The 19,231-nt window shown below is 39.5% G+C and overlaps 1 protein-coding gene across 3 annotated transcripts in view; it reads right to left on the bottom strand.

The window, feature by feature from the left end:
• The window catches only part of TPK1 (thiamin pyrophosphokinase 1), a 307,648-nt gene that overhangs the window by 43,087 nt on the left and 245,330 nt on the right, over positions 1-19,231 (bottom strand). The gene's annotated exons all lie outside the window — the stretch shown is intronic.

Raw genomic sequence — 19,231 nt, 5'->3', positions numbered from 1 at the left:
CCTATGTTTGCACATGCATTTACTCATTTAGGCCTTAAAAATACAAAGCCAACCAAAAGCTGGTAACATTCTGTACAAACAGTTTGTGAGACAAACAAGCCTTAAAGCAGAACTAGTAGTAATTACCAGAAAGGGCACACCGATCTCACCCAAAGTCTTTTTCCTGGTTTGTAATTTTGGTAACTTCCCAACCAGATCCAAAGGTAAGAACGACACCACCCCACCCCCCAATCTCGGCAGTTCTGACAGAGCTAGAATATTTCCCCAGGGAAATAACCGCAGTCCTAACTCCTAAAGACTGACTATACACATGGACACACAAAAGATATCCAAAGAAGTGTTTGTGTCCTTTCTATTTTAACTATGGACAGTTCCATTACTCGAATTATCCACTCTTTTGGATCTTACACCAACCTCGCATCAGGAGCGTCTGTGATGGTTTGCATCTGTTGTGGACATCGCAGGCTGTATGTTATTATGTTATATGCAGCCAAGGACAAGGCAATCGGGTCGGATCACATGCTGCTGCCCAGGCACTCACTTTGAAGGAGCACAGCATCGTCACACACAAACCAGTGCTGAACAAAAACTCAACACCATCTCAGCCCAGTGTGCTCCAAAGTGAAATTGTGCATTGCAGAAAGCAGCACTTTGTCTTCAGTTTTCAATTTAGTACCAGTCAGCTTTGCAGAGTATTCCCTGCTGGCTCCCGAGTCTGCATTTCATCCAAGTTTCAGAAGAACAGGATATATTTAGTAATTATCTAACTGTAATAACCAATTGCTAAGTCTTAAGAGCAGACAGAATAATGAATATGTATGTGTTCCAAAACTAAAACATGCAAGGCAATACAATTCTACTAATAATTAGCTTTCCTTTGATACAAAGTGTCATCCGATTGTATCGGGTGACCTGCATCAGTTAGACATGGGAGGATTTGATTTGTCGCTTTTGGTTGTTCAAGAAGCACATTCTGTACAGAGAAGGATCTGCTTTGTTTTGCCTCCAAGACTCTGGAGTTCCCATGTAATTATCACTGTGATTGTCATTCCCAGCCAGATTAGTGACAGTGGAGACTAAAGTGTCATCTCCAGGCTATGGTAGAAACTATATATTCGAATCAGCCTCTACTAGCTCCAGCGAAGCTTGATCTGACAAGGCAGCAAGGTCTAAAATACTAAGTACCATAATTTAATGCATTTTTCTTTCCAAGACAAAACACTGCATTTTCAAGCAACGGGACGATTTTTCTTCTTCTGAAGCAATACAATCAGCAGCTTGGAAATTTCCTGCTAGTACCGTATGTTAGCTGAACCACTGATTAGGGGGCAGGAGCTTCTGCATCATCTCTTCACATCAATTTCTTCTCAATTTATCATATGGGAAAAATCACTTATTTCACGTCACTCATTACAAATCACTCTTCCAACAGGGGCAACTTGATTCCCGAAACCCAAGACTTTTCACTGCCCTGCCAGGCACGGGGCTGCCATTGCTCACCACAAAGGACCCGCAGGTTCCCTAACTTTCTATAAGACCCAGGACACCAGACCAAGAACAATTCATGTCTGTACCTTTCAAGTCATGGGCTATTTCTCTTCCAACATATGATTATACCTAAATAGTGGGGGGTCAGAGAAATTTAGTCTACAGAAGCATAAAGAATAGGGAAATATGGGACGCGGACGGTGAAACTCACGCAACACAAAGTAACACCACAAAAAGGCAAAGTTCCATCAGAAGCACATCTTTTGGACTAGAGACTGTATCTGCTTGAGGTCAATCACAGCTCACCTGGGATAATTAGGTATTTACTCTCAGGGGCTTAGTTTTGTGGATTCCTTTCTCTTTTTGTCTTTTCTTGTAGAGAACCAGCTGCACAGGTTCCAGAACCAAGAGACAAAAAAAAAAAAAAAGAAAAAAAAGAAAGTGCAAAACTAACATCCATAATCAATAATACTTCTTTTCTGCATATGGGAAATATTCGCCACCCTTTGTTGGATATTACTTCAATTACTTTCTATATTAGCTCTGTAATGCTTTAGTCAAAGCATCTAACTGAAAAATCAGATGGAATAGAGAAGGTTTTCTTTTGCATGGTGATGGCTGTGGATGTGAAGGATATCAACCACCTGATGATCCTTAGAGGAAAGGTGGTAAAATACCAGGATCTTTTAGAAGGATGTGAAAAATAACACATTCTGCTTCCTATAGCATAATTCAATTACCTTTCTAAATTTGAAGTTGAAATATTTTAGAGATTTAGATGTGAACTCACGACAAGGCAGTTCAAGACAAACAGGTTCTTGAAATTTTGGTTATTACACAACAGGCCAACGATCACAAGAACAACCAATGAAGCTGCAAATTATGGCATCAGATGAAACCCCCAAAGCAGCATTTCTTACAGAATAAAATATAACCCATCAGTGCTGGATTTTGTTACTACAAAACACAAATACATTCCACTCACCTTCCTTTCCCATCACCCTCTATATAAATGTTATGTAGTAGCATAAAAGCCACAGAGTTAGAACGGCTGCAGTAAGAATTTTCCAACCTTATGCTCCTGCCAGCTGCTACTATATCTGCAGCAAAATAAAGAGACGTTACAGACCTTAGAAAGCACCATCAAGTGGCTATTATACTGTAGTTTTACCTTTCAAGTCAGTGATGCAACATGCCAAGAAGGTACCCATGGAACATCTAGCCTGCAATTTCAGTCCTAAAACTGATTTACATAAAAACTACAACTCTAAAAGCAACATGGGCTAGACAAAAGCCTTGTTCGCAACCATATCCTGCCCAAAAGCATTCCCTCTGAGCCAGCAGAGATTATATACATCAGAGAAGATAGAAACGGACTGAATTTGAAGAGATATCAAAGTCAATTATCTCTCAAAGAGGGCTTAAGGAAACAAGTAAAGACTTTCTGCCTGTCAGGTGAGCTGTTACGAATGCACTTGTGGTCAGTAACTACCACTTAACAAGCGTATTTAATGAAAGATCAATTGCCTATGGCATAATATGGCTATTACTTTCAGTTACGCATACCTCTACTTTTACAGCTCAAGATTTTAGGCGCTCTCATAGCTGCATACATCCCATACATCTACTTCGCAGCCTCTGGAAGGCAAGCTACAATCATACCAGTGTTCTGTGAAAAACAACCCCAACCAAACAAACCCAAACAATTTTCCCTGTTAAAAAAAAAAAATCTGAAAACTCAGGAGAGAGTAAGAAGGGAAATGAACTCGTTCTCTGCTTCAGACTCCATGCTTTGGGCCCATAAATCCACTTCCATTGACACCTGCAGAACTAGAATGCCACCTTTAGGAACCCTAGCTAGAAAGCAGGTTTTCAAGTAAAGGAGCAAAAGTCCTCCTCTGAAACCTTTGCAGCCAAAGTCCATTAAAATGCTGAGGCAGACTCTCAATTGCCAACTGAGTTTGACAATTTAGCAAGCAATGGAAGGCTGTATTTTACAGCAGGCCAATACTGCACTAGCAGAAAGAGCCTAGAGATGTTAAAAAGGATGTGGCAGGTGAGGTGTTTTCAACAGAGATAAACACATATTATAGCCATGGTACAGGCAGTACCTTGTACTAGGGAATGCCTGCTGAAGAAGGGTGTATAGTTCTAGTCCTCTGTCCAAGAAAGGACAATTTAAACTGAAATGATGAGCCCCTAATCTGTGCAGAGGACAAAACAGCTTGGAAGAGGAGTCCAAAAGGAAGACTAACACTGCTTTCTCAGGAGGTAAAAGAGCTACAGACTCTAAGGGTCAACATAGCATGACAGCAGCCACTGCTGTCATTCCAAAGATTTATCTTAGTAGGACCCTGACACAGGAGCCTCAGGCAATGGTCCATAATGGGTATTTAGGAAAGAACTTTAAAGACAGGGATATACAGTATTTCGCTCTAGCACACCCTTCCTCAAAGGACCTGTAGCTTTAGTGATTTCTTGAGGTGGAGACTGTATCACTGTGTTTACTGGATTGTTCTTCCTTAATTTGTCAAGTTTTCTCCTGAATCCATTTATACCTGTGGTCCACATGGCATCCTGTGGCAATGAGTTCCACAGCCCGGTTCTGCCTCGCACGATGGAGTGCTGCACGACGCGCTTGCTTGAAGGTGCGAAGACTTGAATCAAATGAGTCATATCCCTAAAATTCCCTCTAGTAATCCCCAACCCAAGATAATTTATTGCCCAGGAACTGAAATTATCTCAAAGGTTACCTGAGTGTACACAGGTGCTCTCACACTGACAACTAACAGTTAAAGGGCTGTTAAAGTGGAGACCAAATATTATGCTTTGGTTTTCAGGAAACTGAATTTAACTCTATTTTCACACCTACACAACCTCTTTACGTTCAGGGATGGACACATACAAAGTGACCAACAGTTGATCATATGTTCTAAGAGAACGGCAGTATTTCTAAATATAATTTTACTAGATACACTGTGGAAATAGTAACTATCATGATAATACTAAATTCATATTAAAAAATATTAAATGTCAAACAACGAATTCCTTTGTCCTAATTTACTTCTATCCGGATGGAAAACAAACCCCACACCCAGGATACTGGGAATTCTTACCTTTTGATTAGCTTCACTTACAATCTCAGACCAGACAAATGCTCTGTGACTCAGTTTCCCCAGTGAAGAGATTGGGAATGAAGCAGTTTCTCAGAACAAAAATGTTTTCCAGATAAGGTAACGCGCTTACTTTTTGTAAAGCACCTGTATTGATTCCTGATGGCAGGTGCTATATAAGTGCAATGAATTATTTCCTTATGTTTTTCCACTTCCTCCTCTGCAAAGGAGGGAACTAGTCATTCTTCTTTTTATTAGCAAATGCAGCTGGGAACTAAATACACTGGTGACTCCAACTGACTGATTTGGTAGTGTTTATGCAAGTAAGCAGCAAGAAACACTAGATCAGAGCATAAACAAATCTTAGGCTAAACGTGCAGATGAAAACCTAACACATACTAAAAATTGTATGTTCCCGAAATTAGTATTGAGTTGGTAAAGATCCCAATTTTATTTTCCGGTTTAATTTTCAAATAATTTCAGTACTAAAGCATAACTGCAGACTGCACAGGGAAAAAAATACTGAAATGGTTATTTTCCCCAAATTTAGAAACCATCTGTTTTGAAGTTCTGTTTGGCTAAGCAAATTACAGGACTCACAGACCAGCTAAGTAGTTAAACACATACAGAATACCTTTTCTTCAGTGCGGGAAAAAAAATGTCTTTAGCTGAGCTGTTTTGCATGGCACCTCCAATTTATCCCTTCTCCATTCTCTCTGGCATCTGTGTTGCTGGTTCGAGGGTAACAATCACATCAGGGTGCTCCACAAAGGTTAATGCAGACAACAGCCTGGCAGCATTTGATGTGTAAGCAAACAGGACTACCATTTTCCTTGCATCTAAAAGGTCAACAAAACAGAACCTGATTCGCTTCTTTTATACAAACCCGAGGGCGGTGGGCACATGATAGAAAAGCTGGCAAGTTTGTTGTCAGTTCGACAATGCCACAGGAAAAATAACAGCCAGACTTCAGCACTGCAGGTGAAGTGATGTAAAGGAACAGAGCAGGGAGCAGAGGCTGGTAATGATCTGGGGCTTTTCTTTGATAATATCCAGCTTATTTTTTCCTCAGTGCATAGAATAATTTATGTAGAATGAAGAGTAAGCCTGTAATTAAATTACCACAGGTTACTTCTTGCATTGTATGATACACAACAAGATGACATTAAACTCAAGCTGCTGCAATAAAAATTCCTTTAAATTAATCTAACTGCCAAGTGTTGCTACTGTGATAAATAATTAGCAAATGGCAGGTGACAAATCAAATAGAATTATAGCATCATTCAGATTATATGAACCTCTTATCTAACCCTGCTTTCCTAGGGACATCCTTGTTTGTCTCCTTGTTCCCATCAACTTCCAATTATCCAAAGTTGTTCTGTCTCAAACGGCTCTTACAATGGGGATATACAACATTCACCCCCGTGGCTGTCATATACTGCACTGCAAACGTCTTATAGACCTTAACAATCTACAGGCCAGAAGAAGTTCACAAAGGTTGACTTGAGGAGACAGGACACTGTAAAGTTGAGAAGAAAGACAGGAGCTGCGAGAAGGAATGGTGTCTCCTCTTCTTTTGAGCAGTGGATTGGTGGTTCTACTCCACCCAAAGCTATCATTCAATGGTGCTCAGCTTCCACACCTGCACTTTCAAGCTCTCTCCTGTTAACCCACCTTCCCGTTCAGACCCTGAACATCAGCTGGAAGAATTTTGGTGCTCAGCCCATTGATATCAATGACAAAGTTCACATTTACTCATGTAACAGCTCTGCGGTTATCCCAGATTGCAATATTGGCCCTGTACACTCTTTAAAATACTACAATTTGAATTCGTATTCAATACATCATCGTTTTGCCTACAGGCTCCATCCTTGTTGAGGAAGAAAGTGTTTACAGCGGTATATAATGATAAACATATAAAGCCATCATCAATCATTCATCAGTTACAATTACCATTTGCATCCATTTATCTAATCACAGTCTGCAGTAACTGCTGCACTTAAGCAGTTCAAAACCACTTTAAACATGGAAATGTTGAGGATAACTACTACATAATTACCTTCACATTTTGTAGCACTCTGCTAACTCATATTTCTGTCCCTTTTCAGGTTTAATGTATATTAAATAAAGAGGAATTATTATTTACATACACCCCCCACTCACCTACACACTCATATGTACTGACTGTGACAGTGCAGGTGAGAAATGGCACAGGAGTCTCATAAACTCTATTTAACATGCAACTTCAGCTGTCTCAGACACTCAGCCTCCTAGTCTGTCTCTGCTGCTACTTTAAATACATTGAATTTCACATCCAACTATAAAAAAAAAAAAAACAAACCAAAGACCCCTCTCTTTTTTCCCTCCTCCTTCCCCACTGCAAGATCACCTGCCAGAAAATTATTTCTTATCTGCCCTGGATGTCAGAATTCATTCTCAGCCCTCCCTTCCCATTTCTCTTTTTCAACCCACCTAATTTGAAAATGCCAAACTGTGGGTCCTGAGCTAGTAACAGCTTAAACAGCAGATAACTTCCAGTGTTCAGAAGCTAGCCAAAAGAGGACAGATAATAATTTGTTCTGCAGTGACTACAATAATTTAATTTGCTATATTACATAAACAATGGATTCCTGAGAGTGGTAGGAGGGATATTTTTTCACCTTTTCTGTCTTTGTAAAAAAAATTATATTATGCAGCTTTCTGCACCAAGACTAACATTTGTCTGAAGAGCACTCTAAAGATTCGGGAGATTAAATCCAACTCCCCCTGCAATGCCAATACTGTCATTCCAACCAGTGAACCATACAAACACACAACCGCTACTTAAGAGTTTTTTTGTACAGCATGTGCTTAGGTAACAACATGGGAGGACACCCTCCCCTTCTCCCTCACATTTAAACTGCCTCTTAACAGGCAAGACAGCTGACAGGGTGCTTTACTATACCTGTTGTTCACAGCAGGATCCCAGATGGACTTTTTCCTCTCTTTTCCTTCCCTCCTTCTTCCACCTCTGTGTCCCTGTCAGTAGTGGGTCATGCACTTGCTAGGAAAGTTAGCTGCTCTTGCAGCATTTCTAGAAATAGTTGTATTTAAAAACAAAACAAAACACCACCAACAAAAAAAACCCAAACCAACAACAGACCCCAACAATTTAGGCTTCTAAGGGAGAGTTAATAAAGGGTGTTGTTTATGATGCCTGGCCTACAGACATTGCAGATTACAGGTGAGGTAGGTGAGCATACAAACGACCTGCCATTTGGGTATCCTGGGTGAGAGAATCAACTTCCCAAGCAGCAGCAGCTGAGAGAGCAGGACCTGCACCCCAGCACTTCAGCAAGAGCTCAGCTACGCCCCTGGGCTCTCGAACTTTCATCCACATCCTCCAAGTCTGCAGGCATCTGCTAAAAATGTCTAATACACTCTCTAGCCATGAATGTCAACTGTGCTGTGACAAAAAAAGAAACAAACCAACAAAAAAACAACCAAAAAACCCCATATAATGTATGAAGCGGAGGCTGCACAACCTATTCTGTAGATGGCGCTGTATGTTCAACAATGATTTTCTTCTCTTTCCACAGTACAATTTCTGAGGATAACACATGCATTTCTGAGCCTCTCACACATACAGAATATGCATTTATTTAAAATCAGGAACCATTCCATGGTATTAACTTTCACCTGTAACTCCAAAAGTCATCTCCCAATTGCAATTAATGGTGTTTATCCCTGTATACCCGACTGCCAGGCAGGACAGGGTGTGCTGTACAGACCCAGCATAGCAGACAGTCCCTGCCCCAAAGAGTTAACTAGGCACACAGCAGGAGAAGAGAGACAGTATACTAATGAGACCTAATGATGTGTTCCAGCCCTACTGCTGGATCCCCAGCCTGGTGTGCTACCCACTGAGTCAGCAAGTGGTACTGTGCCATGATGATGATTAAGTTTGGGGATTTTTTTTTTTATTTGTGGGTTGTTGTGGCTTTTTGTTGTTGTTCTTTGTTGTTTGTTTGTTTGTTTTTAAGACTGCCTTAACTTCTGAAGGATTTGTTAAAAGTGGCAGAGGAGGTAGACCACAAAATTGGCAGAGAAATTCAGGAAATATGGGTGCAAAACCAAGACTGACAAAGATCCAGGAAGTTAGAGGATGGCACAAACTGGAAAAAGTTAATTTCATGACAGTGAGTAAAATTATTCTGCGGTGATTTCAGCTGGGACACTAAAATAATTGCGGAGGCATTAAAAGGAACACAAGCTAATCTAAAGGTGCACTGACAACAATGTTTCCTTGAGATATTTGGCATGTAAAATTAATTACCAGCAGGAGAGCTCCCAAAAATCCAAGACAAGTCTTAGATGGTCCAGGTCTGTTCCAGAACTATACTAACATAAACACACAGGGTAACAAAAGGCAGCAGCAAAGGGAAAGTGGCACGCAAAAGCTCTGAAGAACCAACCAACCTTCCTACTGTACATTGCAAATGAGCAACATAAATCTCTACAGAAGCTCACAACAGAAAGCTGTCTTTCGGAGTATTGCCAGCATTTGTTGATTTGCACTTGCCAAAAAACAGTCTGCGGGCTTTTGGAATGTTAAAAGGTAAACACAGGAACCCTTCCTATTTTAAAATAAAAAAAAGGAACGACACTTAATTATTCTAGTACAACTAAGATTTATGTTGATGTGAGTATTTCATACTTTCAAGCCCATAACATGATGGGAAAAATTTTCCCTGTTCCCTAGTGAGTGCCTTGCATTGGCTTCATACACGGTTTTAAGGTGGATTGAAAATCTTGCTTTCCATACGCCCTAAAAGTGTGGCAAACATTTAGCACTGTAGAAACAATAATTCAAATCCACTGTGGTTGATTCACTCTATCCAGAGTGTTTTGTTCTCTTACAACTATGCAGACATGTACCATTTTCTAATGCTTTTGGCTATTTTAATTAAAACTTTATGATTGTTTGAAAATTCTGGTAGGTATACAGAACCCTTTTTTCCAGAATCCTCATATGAAAAATTCACTTGATGCATGGACCTGACAGCTGTAGCAGTAGGAAACCACATCTGGTTAACTACAAGTAAAGAAGCCAGATGTGAGAAATATTTGAAAGTCATTTGTCTTACCATGTCTTCGTACCTCGGCCAGACATTCAACAGCAAAATGAGGAAGAATTCATGTAAATTACTACAGCCAACCAGCAATACATAAAAAACGTGCAGAGCTAGAAAAGGGAGCTTTATACTATTGGTGAGTGAGAAGAGATATTCAAATAGGAACCAGCACTGACAGCTAACCCCAGAGACTGAGATTAAAGTCACTACCACCTTATTTTACATATAGAAAAGCCATTTCAGGCATTTTTGAAGGTTATATCTCCCGCTGCAGAGTTTGACTTGTAGTAAGTACTTCTGCATATGTTTAACTTTACCCACCGAATAATCCCTTTATATTCCACGGAACTAGTCACATGTATGAAAATACACGGATGCCTGAATCTTCTGATGTTGCTCTATTTCAGTGAAGGAAGGGACAGAGGCACCTCCAGACTGACAGACTAACATTAATGTCAATGTGCGATTCTCCCATTAATTCCACAAGCTCAGTATTAAGCTCGAATGTTTTCATAAAACATGAATTCTTCAACATACGTTGGATATGCAGACCACAGGATAGCAAGGTGTGTTTACACGAGTTTTACAATGATTACTTGGGGATAAATTTGAAAGAGGTACTTTATTTGTGTGTACCAAAGCGATTCATAAATTGCGCAGGTCAACTGGAGCTCATCTTGTTAAATTACATAATTAATTGTTTCCATGCTGGACACACTTGATCCAGCTTACATGTGTTTTAGAGAATTTTTAAAATTAAAGCTATTCTGTCTATTACAGAATAAAAGAATAAAATAAGATAGGAAGAAGACAAGGAATAATTAATTATTGTTTGAGTGGGAGGGAGGGTTGACTAAATTTATTGGGATGAAAACTAAAATTTGACATGTGAAATGAATGGAAAACTGACCAGCTTCAGCTGACTAGACCCAACAGACTATCTACAATATCAAATCAGATAATTATTATTAAATGATGATTGGAAATATAGCACCTGTTAAAACCCAGAATGTTAATGTTTAAGCTATCATCATCCAGTTTCAAAATACACGAAGGAAATACCCTGAAGAATACTGACTCATTCACGCCACAGCTTTTAATTCTACATCGAGCTTGTAAATGCATAATCCAGACTCATGATATCAAAGCTCTCTATAATTGTGGTTTGCCTTTTTTTTTTTTACTGCATCTATGCCCCCTGTTAGTTCTCTTTATAACTTGCATTTTTCCTGGTTTGTTTTTATAAGCAAAACAAACCCTATCTTTCTCTCCAACTCCTCTGCTTCAAATCAAGAAGCAAGCTCCTGATGAGTGTTCACGCAGCTGATTAGAAAATTGTCTCATAAACAGCATCACTAAGTGGCATGCCAATCAGCGGTGATACAGTGGTATTGCTGGTGCCTGTGTAAATTATAGAGTTATGCCCTATGCTTGGGAAACCTAAACGTACAATTCTGAGATTTCTTATTGGCAATTAGATTATAAATGCTGTGTTCTAATCCTTAAGAGCATGAGAATATATTTATCACATACTGTATCCGCAGAATACAGAAAGGAAAAAAGAAATTCTAACTGGGGCAGACTTTCTAAAGAAGCTGTTATGAAGGAAGCCCCAATACTGAAAGCTTATAAAAGAGGAACCATTTTTTTAGGAGTGATGCCATAGGAAAGCGATATGGATTGTAAGATCTCTTGACATCCATGCCACTCCCATTTATTTGGATTTACTATTTTTTTAGTTATATGTATCACCACCCACTTAAAATATACTAAATGTATTTGGACTTGATTGAAAGATTTCATTGGTTTTACCAATATTTTCTTATTAAATACAAGGCAAAGCTTCAAAATGTAGGTAACAGGAAACTCAGCTACCACATACTGAGCTAGACTTTTATTGATACAATGGGACATGCTACAGACCTGTTAATACTACAGGGATCCACATTCATTTGGATATAATACACATGGAAGACGACTCTTAAGAAATGCTAAGGCTGCAAAGTCATGGACTTGAGAGCTACGGGATGCCAGAATTAAAGTTTACCTGTGAAATTTTAATTCAGGTTCTTTAGCTTTCATCCTTTAATTTTACAGTCACATTAACCAAGCAGGCCAGACTCTTTCAGTAAATAGTATTCTCTTAACCAACACGCTTTGAGCCCTGACTCATCATAGGGCTTTATGTCTTATTTACTGCATAGATTTAAACTGGATTGAATGCAGGCATATTAAATTCCTCACAGGTTTCTGTATGTTGCTTATTACAACGGAATTGATAATGCCATTGCACCTGTTAAACCGTTCCAGAGCAAAGGCACAGACACATTAACATAAAAAGTGGTTATCTTAAATAAGATACCACAGCTTTCATTTTGGAGTATCCTGTGCTTTACAGGACCATTCCAAGGCAGGAATGTCAGGGTGCTGAGAGCTCGGCTCGGCTGCTAAGAGAAATGAACGGCTAACTTGTAAGTAGCTAAAGTATTTGTTTAGAGTAAAAACTCCAGGCAATCAACTGGCTGAACAATAAGAAAATCCCACGTTTCAGCAGTACTTCACCTTATTCCTCCCAGGTGTCTCAGTTTCTGCAGTGGGAGAGGTTGAGGTTGTATACATCTGCACCTTCAACTATGGCTCGAGATTCATATCCCAGAGGACACACCTGGGACACTAAAAGATGGTGGTGTCCTGAATCTGTAAGCATGATTACATCCAAACCCACTACTTAATTTTATTTCTCTGTTTCTGTTTTTCCCTAATTTCAGAGTCTTGAATTGGTAGCCATAAGGGTGCAAGTAAAGAGTTTTCCTTCTCATTTTCAAATCAAATGTCTAATGCCATCTTTTGCTGTTGGATCAATACCCAGGCAGATCATATGGACAGGTCTGCATCACTTAAGCTGACCAGTTAACTGAAAGTAGAAACAGGTTATTATGCCTGGACAGCAGTGGAATATGAGGGAGATGATTGCTAACAACAGAAAAATAATAAGACTGAGAACTTTTGGTCTTAATTCAGTGCTTCAAAAGGGAAGATATCTGCTGTCTTCTTAAAACACCTCTGTTCTTATTTTCTCAATCTCGGTATTCATATCTTCCCCCATTTTAATGTTTTCTGCCCTTTCTTCTCTCCAAAACATGTTTCTAATCCCACATGCGATCTCCTCACATCCCAGTTTTTCCACTCTTTTCTCTCTTTTTTCTTCCCTTTCCTGCTGTTGCCCTGACTCCCCCATGTGTATTTACTGCCCAAAAGAAGCCACAGCTGCTTCTATGGCAAGACATGTATTCATCTATCAGAAATTTGTATTTTCCAACTCACCTGAAAACAACAGATTTGCTTAGTGGTCTGTAATTGGTATGTATGTCTAAAATTATTAGTTCCAGAGCACACTCACTACAGTTAGTTGTTAACAGCTTTTTAATTACACATCAGGATGCCATAAACAACTTACAGCCAAAACATAACTTTTTAGAAGCATGCAACGAAAGTCAGTGACGACACCCACCAGCCTTTTGTCCTCTCCGGAACTTCATACAACAGCAAGGAAAAATCCACCTCTTCTTTTCCACAAACAACTAGAGGCAAAAACTGGGAGAGAGCAAGGCCCCCTCAGATACAACGCGCAAAGTGTTTAGAAAGGGAGTAGCGAATGAAGAATTGAGACAGTGTAGAGGGAATAGCCACAATTGTTTGCCATTAAGGTACAGGAATAGATCACTGCAGAGGAAATAATTTCCCTCAGTGTCATATTTTGGGGGAGAAGAGATCAATCACATACATCAGTATGTACTAAAAAATAAACACAACTGGAAGGTCCGTAAACAAGTTGGAAAGGAGGAGTCAATTCTTAATGGTAACGCCTGCCTACTCGAACAACTCTCCAAAAATGTAAATAGCACACTTGTTCATTAAGTGAGTCACCACAGACAAATGCATCTCATTTGTTAACTCTGGGAGACTCTAACCAGAAGTGATTGATTTGTCCTCCTACCGGTCCTTGCCCTTTTGGCGTTCTGCAGAGACGCTGGGAACTGGCAATAACTCACCACATGCTTCAGAGAGCTTTCTTGGTTTTGGAAATCTCTCGGCAGCGTGACACACACATTTTTTATGGCTGATTCTGGGCATTTAAATAAGAAAACAATTAAAGTATATTTGCAGGGGATATGACAAACGAGCATTTGTACTCTGGCCAATTTTTCACTGACTTTCATTCAAGTACACCATTATGTTTCAGCTTTGCGTCTGCCATTGTCTAAATGAGATGATTTCCCAGTATCCATATGGGCAGGCTGACTGATGAGAATGCCTTTAGGGTTAAACGTCTTTAGGATAAACTCAAAGATCTCTTTCTTGGACAAATTCTGCCCCTGCGCTCACTGATGAAAATTCAGAGCCACTGCTGAAATATACAGCATTACTCTGGATCCCACCAATTTAAATGGTAGCTCTCTGGCTCTCTGTAGATCTCTTCCCCAGAAAGGTGCTTCGTCTTTACAACTCATATCCTTGAGTAGCAGCAGGTTGCTTTTGATTTTCATGTGACTTTAGTATTCTCACCAATCTACTGCCACCAGAGAGATGAGGATTACCTGCACCAAAGCTGGGCTGAAGCACAGCACCTGTTTCCTCATACCTCCAGGTTATATTTCCATAAGGAGAAGGAAGGACTGAAGCACCGTAGGGGACGCAAGGGAAAGAACAGCATTTTGCTCTCTTGAAAACCCTGTCACCTCTATATGAATAATGAAATCAGTTTCCGTAGTTGCAATGTGCCACAGTAATGTAGCTAGGCACAAATAAGTGTCTCCAGTTTACTTCAGGATGGTATTACTTAGGTTGTGGAGAGCCAACTGCTCTGTGCACAGCCGTGCTGGAGAAGTCTCTCTCAGGTTTCTTTTATTCTACCCCTTCCTGGCAATTACTGCCTATTACTGCTGTATGGAAGGATCATATATACATGTCCCTATGTCCCGTTAAAGATGGCCATCCAGCTGGGCTAACCTTACCACTGGAACTGGTTTGAGCTAGGTCAGAACTAAGGTACTCACATGAATCTTTCCATAAGTGGAGTCCTACAGCAGTAATGGTGCCCCAACACTGTGATCTGGAAGAGCATATCTGTTTATCACTTTAAAGCAGCCTTTCCAAACTGAATGCCAGGACCCTGCTACTTTGCTAAAAAAGAGCTGGAACCAAACCTCCCTCCCACTAATTCCATACATTCCTTGAAATATATGGAAATGGACTGAATGCGTGACCTCAAATCCCCATTGCAAGTCCGTTCACAAAGTTTGACTGAGTTCTCAAGCTCCTGTTCAGGAAAAAGTGCAAATACAGATTTAGGGGCCCAGCACAACTGAGCTCTGTGTTCATCAGTCCTTTAATATATGCCAAATTGTCTTTTTTCGTTTGAAATCTTTTCATGAAATGCTAAGCAATGCCCTCGTTGCTTTTGCTGACTGGCAGTAAACCCGTGGGATGCCAGGCTGCCACCATCGGAACATCTGCTTTATTGGAAAAGTATTTCAGCATGTAATAAATGATGTGACCCTGGAATGCAGACAGCAGCACTCCTGTAGGCAAATAGTTTGCCAAAGGTCAAAACCACCCAAAGCTTTGGGAGCAGCAGCATCATCTCTGTCATCCCACCCTACTCAGAGCCTTAAAGCTGTAATGAAGAAGGGAAAAAATACATCACCAAAGCTCTGAAGATAGATGCCAGTTCATGGACTGGGAGTCTTTTGCCAGTGAAGAACATGAGAAGGGAGGGAAGAAGAGGAAAGCAGAGGAGAAGGGAATCCAGCTGTGAAGCTTTTTACTCTGCCACTGAAAAGAGAGCTACTCCTGGGAGCGCCGCTTAGTTTGCCTCAGTCAGAATGAACTGGAGCAGCAAAATGTGCCATATAAACTATTTCAGTTATGAAACAACTTACAGAGTGCTTATACAAACAGCTTCGCTAGCACACAGATACTTGTTGATTGTCCTAGTTTACAGCCTTTTCCGGAACAGTCCCTCACCCTCTGACTTCTTTTAAAGGAGAGAGTTACTTCTTTTCTTTGGTCTTTTTGACTCTGCATTTCTCCTGGGACATAAAACCCCACTGCTTTTGTAATCTTTTTGTTCCATTCACAATGCAACGTCAACAAAACCCTGATAAAGTAAAACAGTGAAAAAACAGCGCAAACATTTCAATTTTACTAACAATGTAAACAGCATCAAAAAGATTTTGGATCCTCTTTATCTACCTGTGAAGTTAGCAGTCAGTGGATGCTCTGTTGCTACAGTTAGAGAAAGGTCTTGCTCCCATTGTTATTGCTATTGCCTTTTGAAGTGAAATGACAGTGGCACTCTTCTGAATGGTAGCATTTTACAGCAATTTAACTTCCTGCCTAAAGAAGCAAATTTGCATGAAAATTATCTGGAAAGCACAATCACATACACAGTTTATATATGTATATGCCAGCATTTTCAGTACAGGTATGACATACAGCATATTAAAGGCCACAGGGATGAGGAGTAAATTAGTTGGCAAGATTATTTTCTACAGTAATGTCCCAGAAAAGGAACCATTTCCTAGAAAAGCCTACCATTACCCTCCAACCTCTTCTATGATTAACAGTACAGCTGATTTCTACCTTCATTCTTATTCACCTTCCATGAAAGCACCACTGAGGACCTAATGAAGAATGCTGGGTAATTCTGGCCTTATTAGATTTTTTTGTTATTTATTTATTAGACATGGGAGCTGTTATCAGCAAGCAGCCAGGTGAGTCAAATCAGATAAAGCATTATCTGATTCCTGTGCTGTAAATCAGATTTTAATAGAGAAAAGATCTGTATTCCTTTGGGAGTGGAAAGAACATGTTTATAATGTGTTCTGAATGTGTGCTGCACAATAGCAAGTATGGATAAAAATATTTTCTCCAATCAGTTTCCCACTTTCTTCTCCAAGTTTTTTCACCCATAAAATGAGAACTAAAATAAATGAAAGTTCTATTTGTGCCAAGTGCTAGCAAATAACTAAGATAAGATAAGCATGCATAAAAGCATGCATACTTGTTGCATCTTTGTACAGACACACAAAAAATACTGAATTCTGTGATATTAAAAATATAATCAAGACATCACTGTTTCTCTGCTGGCAGAATAGTTTGCAGATTTCATGTTTATCTAACACAGCCATTAAAATGAGACCTTTGGTAGCCTACTCTCAACCCAATATAGTTTCTGTCTTAGCTATTTATCTTTGGCTTTTTCTGTTGAGAAGCTATGAAGGCTTTTGACAGGACCTGTACATTAGACACAGATAACATTTGACTACCCTTTAGTTTTGCAAATTTTAATCAGCAGGGTAATCTAAATATGCTCAGACAGACATCAGTGTTAAACATTCGAAACCTTGATACAAAGCCAGCTCTTTCTTGTAATGGAGTGTTACTTGAATTTTGAGTTGCTGGAAATTATTATTTGCAAAAATGAGGGCTTCCGTCTCATCTAATGCATCTTTTTTGACTGTTCAGACAGAACTAAAATTCTGGAATTAGTTTATCACCCAGACACTTAAAACAAATATTTTGAAAACTCAAAAATTACTTCTTAAAAACAAACTTGTTTGGTCATATTCAATTAATTCCATAACAAACTGGAGGAAAAGGCCTTTGATGTCATATTTGGCTTAAAAATGCCATTTCTTTCATGATTTACATATGAAAATGAATTTATAATCAGAGCATTGACGTTTATGAAGGCAAGTCCTCAGAGTGCCGTTAACAAATGAACAGGGAAAGCTCTGCCACTGCCAGCCATCAGCAGCAACGCTGACATCCATGTCACACTTCAGTATTTTCTCATTCCCTTTTCCTCCCAGGTGAGCCTTTGCTTCTCCATCACAATTTACGGGAGGACTAATATTTTTAAACGTAACTGTAAAACTACAGGCAGCACAGAAGTCATGAACGCAATGAAAGCTAATATCAAACTTAGGTTATCTGAATGTAAGGCTTATTTATTAGGGAAAAAGTCCAACAAAGTCACAACTAACCACATGTTGTATTTGAGATATTGGTTTCCTTTTTGGGGGATGCAACTACACTTTTAATTTGTTTTATCAGTATCTGAACAATAACCTGATTAAAATCTGTATTTGGATGAGTAAAGGTTAGGTCCAGTCACCTGGGCACAAGAGCAGTTTCAGGTTGTAATGACCTTGGTGTCCCAGATACATTAAACGTCTTCAAGGTAGACCAGATCATTTTTGTTTTTATATATCTATCTGTGATGATAATGCAGAGAAATAAATGAAGGAACTATGACCTGTAAGAAACATGAATACTGAGACAGAAAGTGTAGTCTGTAATGGGCTGCAGTGTACACATCACCGAGGAAAACACTGTAGAGGTCTGGGGTTTCCTCTTGGAAACAGACAGCAACAAGGACTGGGAGAAGCAGAGAAGGTGGTGTCATGTTAACATGTAGGAAACAGTCACTTAAATCATTTTTTGTCTCCCAGAAAAAGAAAAAAAAAAGACCAAATTAAGTGTAATATAAATACCCATAAGTCCATATCTAGCTATGCCCCTAAGTATCCTCAAGAAGTTTATTACAGCACAATTAAAATAATAAACATCAAAGAAACTCATATCTCAACCCAATCCTAGATACAAACTCACTATTTATTATCATTGATCTTCCCACTATGTTCCCCTCCAGCTGGCCCAGCTAGACTTGTAATCCCTTTCTCCTTAGGTTCAGCTGGTCAGGCAATCATAATTTAGTAGTAACAAAGTCATGCAATTTGTGGGACCAAACAGCCTACCACTAAAATTCCCATCTTTCTAATGAGCACCTTGTAAATTTGATGACATTTATGTCATTAAAGTAAAAAATATGTATCCGAAAAATAACTTGTTTTTTTTAAACTAATAACTAAAACCACAAGAAAGGACAGCAACCTTACAGAATCTACCACAATTTGATCCACACAGTAACCTTTTGCAAAACGACATAGGCTTCAGAGATGCTCCCTTCATTAACGTGAGGCTGGTTTGAGCTTCTTTCACCTCACTCTGGAGGGCAGAACATTTATGGAGAAATGAGCAGTCCCTGAGTGCAACAGGCCACAGAATCCATTGCACAACAGGAGATGAGCAGATGAAGATTCAGTACTTTACTTGTCAACTGTACTTACCAGTACAAATGAAAATATGTGACTCTCTCAATTTAAGAGAACACCCCTTATACAATACATTCAGCTCTTACAATTCAGTTTAAAAGGATTAAAATATCACTAGCCAGACAGCGCTTCACGTGGCGAGTGTCTCACATCTTGAAATTAATGCCATATTTGTATCTTTTATCATTAGTGAGCTACTAATGCCTACCACCTCCTCAACTGCACATGCTCAAACCCTCAGTGGAACAAGATACTCCTTAGATGAGTACATGTGCTGCTGGCTGGCACAGTGGGTCAGCCTCAGATTAATTATTAGCCAACAAGGGCACTGCAC

The sequence above is a fragment of the Rissa tridactyla genome, chromosome 2, assembly GCF_028500815.1.
Source record: "Rissa tridactyla isolate bRisTri1 chromosome 2, bRisTri1.patW.cur.20221130, whole genome shotgun sequence".
In the NCBI taxonomy this organism is placed as follows: Eukaryota; Metazoa; Chordata; class Aves; order Charadriiformes; family Laridae; genus Rissa; species Rissa tridactyla.
The sequence above is the reverse complement of the archived record's forward strand: the minus strand, read 5'-3'. Positions and strand labels throughout refer to the sequence as shown.